Below are 4,779 nucleotides of genomic sequence, written 5' to 3' on the forward strand. Positions count from 1 at the left end.
TTAGTCCCCATAAAGATATAAAAGGTACATAAAACATCCAAAGATGACAAGATAACAACATGAAACCATCAAAAATTATAGATACGTTTGAGACGTATCAAGCATCCCCAAGCTTAACTCCTGCTCGTCCTCGAGTAGGGAAGTGATAAAGAATGAATTTTTGATGCTTTCATGCTACCTAGCTTAGATGTCCTTTGTAACTCCTCTTATGTGACGTGAATGTTCAGATCCATTAGATTCAAAACAATAGTTTGCTATTGACGTGGAAACAATAATAATTTAAGCAAACTAGCAAGGTAATCATGAACTTTCAAAATAACAAGGCCAAAAGAAAGTTATCCCTACAAAAGCATATAGTCTGGCTATGCTCTATCATCATTGCACAACGAATTTAAATCATGCACAACCCCGGTATTGGCCAAGTAATTGTTTCACACCTTTCCTTTCTCAAACCTTTTCAACTCTCACGCAATACATGAGCGTGGGCCATGGTTATAGCACTATAGATGGTGTGGAGTGTGGTGGAGGTTGCAAGACAAAAAAGGAGAAGATAGTCACATTAACTAGGCATATCAATGAGCTGTGGAGATGCTCATCAATAGATATCAATGTGAATGAGTAGGGATTGCCATATAAATGATGCACTAGAGCTAAGAGTATGTGAAAGCTCTTAAAGAAAACTAGTGGGTGTGCATCCAACTTGCTTGCTCACGAAGACCTAAGGCAATTTTGAGGAAGCCTATCGTTGGAATATACAAGCCAAGTTATATAATGAAAATTTCCCACTAGCTATATGGTGGTGACAAAACGAGAGACTCTCAATCATGAAGATCATGGTGCTTAATATGCACAAGTGTGGAAAAAGTGGTAGCATTGTCCCTTCTCTCTTTTTCTCTCATTTTTTTTGGTGGGCTCCTTTGGCCTCTTTTATTTCCTCACATGGGACAATGCTCCATTAATTATGATCATCACACTTTCAACTCAAAACTTAGAGCAACGATGACTCTATATGGAATGCCTTCGGTAGTGTACCGTGACAATGATCTAGCATGGCATAGACATTAATGGAAACATCATGCTAGCTATTTTACGATCATGCAATGGCAATGTAGACGTGGTGGCACATGTCATGGTGGTAGTTGCATGGCAATATATCTCGGAATGACTTTGAAAAGCCATAGTTGGTAGGTATGGTGGCTGTTTTGAGGGAGGCTAATGGTGGGTTTGTGTACCGGCGAAAGTTGCACAACACTAAGAAGATAGTGATGGTGGAAGGTGAAAGTGCATCTAAACCATGGACTCAACATTAGTCATGAAGAACTCATATACTTGTTGCAAAAAGTTTTATTAGTAATCGAAACAAAGCATTCAACGCATACTCCTAGGGGAAGGGTTGGTAGGTATAAACCATCGCGCGATCCCGACCGCCACGCAAAGGATGACAATCAATATACTAATCATGCTCAGATTTCATGACATAGCGGTTCACCATGCGTGCATGCTACGGGAATCACTAACTTCAACACAAGTATTTCTAGATCCACAACACCTTACTAGCATGACTTCAATATTACCATAACCACAACTCAAAACTAATTGAGATGAATCAAACTTCTCTAACTATTCAATGCACATGAAGGTGGAAGTTTTCGTATCCCTTTGGATAACTACCCCTTTTGAGACTACTTTCAAAGCATAGATCAACTACCAAGCCACGCACCGCTGTGCTCTAAAAGATATAAGTGAAGCACATAGAGCAAAACTATCTAGCTCAAAAGATATAAGTGAAGCACATGTGAGCTGAATTGTCTACCAAAAGATATAAGTGAAGCTCGACAAAATCACGGTGAGTGCATGTCTCTCTCTCTAGGTGCGCAGCAAGGATGATTGTGACACAAAAAAATAAATAAAAGACTCCTACGATACAAGACGCTTCAAGCAAAAACACATAACATGTGGTGAATAAAAATATAGCCCCAAGTAACGTTACCGATGGATTGAAGACGAGAGAGGGCATGCCTTCCCGGGGCATCCCCAAGCTTAGGCTTTTACGGCATCCTTGAATATCTTGGGGTGCCTTGGGAATCCCCAAGCTTGAGCTCTTGCCACTCTTTATCTCTTTGTCCATAAGAACTTCACCCAACACTTGAAAACTTCACAACATGAAACTTAAACAGAAACTCGTGATAACATTAGTATGAGAAAGCAAACCACCACTTCCTTAGGTACTGTAGAAAACTTAAATTCTACTTGTTCTGATGTTGGGTTACTGTATTTTCAATCTTCCATGGCTAATACCCCCCGATACTATCCATAGTTTCATGAAAATAAGCAACCAACACAACAAAAACAGAATCTGTTAACAGCACACCAGTCTGTAGCAATCTGTATATTTTGTATACCTCTGGTACTTAAAAAATTCTTACAAATTACGACAGTCTGAAGAATTTGCATAGCAATCAGAAACAAAAAGAATCAACTCAAAAGCTCTTACAGAAAAAAATGAAAATTCTTTTCGTGAGCAGAAAGTTTCTGTCTTTTCCAGCATGACCAAACGATCATCCCCAAGACTAATCATAACGGTTTTTCTTTTCACAAACACAAAAAGAAACACAAAAAACACAATCATAACATAATTATGAAAGTGTGGAAAACACAAAACAGAAAGAAAAAGGATAGATTCGTTGGGTTGCCTCCCAACAAGTCCTTTTGTTTAACGCCCTTAGCTAGGCGAAAAGTGATGGAATCACGTACTGTAATCTTTGGTGCTCAAACCATAAGTAGACCTCATCATAGATTCATAAGGCAATCTTGTTTTCTTTCTAGGAAAGTGGTCCATGCCCTTCTTTAAAGGAAATTGAAATCTAATATTCCCTTCCTTCATATCGATGATAGCACCAATAGTCCTTAGGAAAGGTCTACCAAGAATAATGGGACATGAAGGATTGCAATCTCTGTCAAGTACAATGAAATCCACGGGTACATAGTTCTTATTTGCAACAATAAGAACATCATCGATCCTTCCCATGGGTTTCTTGACAGTAGAATCCGCAAGATGCAAATTAAGAGAACACTCTTCAATCTCATGAAAACCAAGAATATCACATAAAGACTTTGGAATCGCGGAAACACTAGCACCCAAATCACACAAAGCATTGCACTCATAGTTTCTGATCTTGATTTTGATAGTAGGTTCCCACTCATCATGAAGTTTTCTAGGTATAGAGACTTCTAGTTTGAGCTTCTCTTCAAGAGATTTCATCATAGCATCTACGATATGCGCGGTAAAGGCTTTGCTTTGGCTATAAGCGTGTGGAGAGTTTGCAATGGATTGCATCAAATAAATGCATTCAAACAAGGAGCAATTATCATAATTGAATTCCTTGAAATCCAAAGTGGGAGGTTCATTACTACCCAAAATTTTGACTTCTTCTACTCCACTCTCCACACCTTTATCATCAAGATAGGTGGACTCCGAATCATTGGGGCGTTTTTCAACCAAAGTGGATTCATATCCAGCCCCTCCATAAATAGGTTTGACACGCGAAAACAAAGATTCAAGAGGAGACACACCAAGCACTTTAAGATCTTCATGATTTGCATCACTAGAACACACCCTTTTAAACCATTCATGCCTAGCGCGAATTTGGGCGGTTCTTTCTTTGCTCTCATTCATGGAGACACGCATAGCTTTCAAAGTTTCATCCAAGTTGACCTTGGGAGGAGCGCATCTAACTTTTAAAGCATCAATATCACAAGACATCCTATCAACGCTCTTAGCCAAATCGTTAATTTTGAGTAGTTTTTCCTCTATGGACGCATTGAAAATCTTTGGAGAGTTAATGAACTCTTTGATATTACTCTCTAAATCTTTTGAGAGTTAAAGAACTCTTTGATATTACTCTCTAAATCAGAGGGTAATTTGTTGTGATTTCCATAGGTGTTGTTGTAGGAATTGCCATAATTGTTAGAGGAGTTACTAGGAAAAGGCCTAGGAACATAGTTTCCTCTAAAAGCATTGTTGTTGCCAAAATTGTTCCTACCAACAAAATTCACGTCCAAACTAGCGTTGCTACTCTCAATCAAAGAAGATAGTGGCATGTCATTAGGATCTACGGTAGCGTTTCTACTAGCAACCAAATTCATCAACTCGTCCATCTTAGCACTAAGCGAGTTAATTTCTTCTATAGCGTGCACCTTTTTGCTAGCAGGCGACCTTTGAGTGTGCCACTGAGAGTAGTTGGTCATGATATTGTCTAGGAGTTTTGTAGCGTCTCCTAATGTGATTTCCATGAACGTTCCACCTGAGGCGGAGTCCAAGATATTGCGAGAAGCGAAATTCAAGCCAACGTAAAATCATCCACAAACTCAAGCCATGAGCGGGACAATTTCTAATCATAAGCTTCATCCTCTCCCAAGATTGTGCAACGTGTTCATGATCAAGTTGCTTGAAATTCATGATATCGTTACGTAAGGAGATGATCTTAGCCGGCGGAAAATATTTGGATATGTAAGCATCTTTGCACTTATCCCAAGAATCGATACTATTTTTAGGCAAAGAAGAAAACAAGTTTTTGCGCGATCTCGCAACGAGAAAGGAAAAAGTTTCAACTTAATCACTTCATTATCCACATCTCTTTTCTTTTGCATATCACAAAGCTCAATGAAGGTATTGAGATGGGATGCGACATCTTCACTAGAAAGGCCAGAGAATTGCTCTTTCATAACAAGATTCAACAAAGCTGCGTTGATTTCATACGATTCCGCACTAGTGGCGGG

The sequence above is a fragment of the Hordeum vulgare genome, chromosome 4H, assembly GCF_904849725.1.
Source record: "Hordeum vulgare subsp. vulgare chromosome 4H, MorexV3_pseudomolecules_assembly, whole genome shotgun sequence".
NCBI classification, from domain to species: Eukaryota; Viridiplantae; Streptophyta; class Magnoliopsida; order Poales; family Poaceae; genus Hordeum; species Hordeum vulgare.